We start from the raw sequence: 409 nt of genomic DNA on the forward strand, positions 1-409 counted from the left end.
GCTTAGCTGCAGTCCAAGTACTCGCCTAAGTTATCAAAATCGTACCGAGTGGTAAGCCAGACTTCCACTCGGAGGCTTAGCTGCAGTCCAAGTACTCGCCTAAGTTATAAAAATCTTACCGAGTGAAGAGCAAACCTCTCACTCGGGGGCTTAGCTGCAGCCCAGTGCTCGCCTAAGATATAAAAATCCTACCGAGTGAAGAGCAAACCTCTCACTCGGGGGCTTAGCTGCAGCCCAGTGCTCGCCTAAGATATAAAAATCCTACCGAGTGAAGAGCAAACCTCTCACTCGGGGCCTTAGCTGCAGCCCAGTGCTCGCCTAAGATATAAAAATCCTATCGAGTGAAGAGCAAACCTCTCACTCGGGGGCTTAGCTGCAGCCCAGTGCTCGCCTAAGATTTAAAAATCCT

This window comes from Triticum dicoccoides, chromosome 7B (assembly GCF_002162155.2).
Source record: "Triticum dicoccoides isolate Atlit2015 ecotype Zavitan chromosome 7B, WEW_v2.0, whole genome shotgun sequence".
Classification (NCBI taxonomy): domain Eukaryota; kingdom Viridiplantae; phylum Streptophyta; class Magnoliopsida; order Poales; family Poaceae; genus Triticum; species Triticum dicoccoides.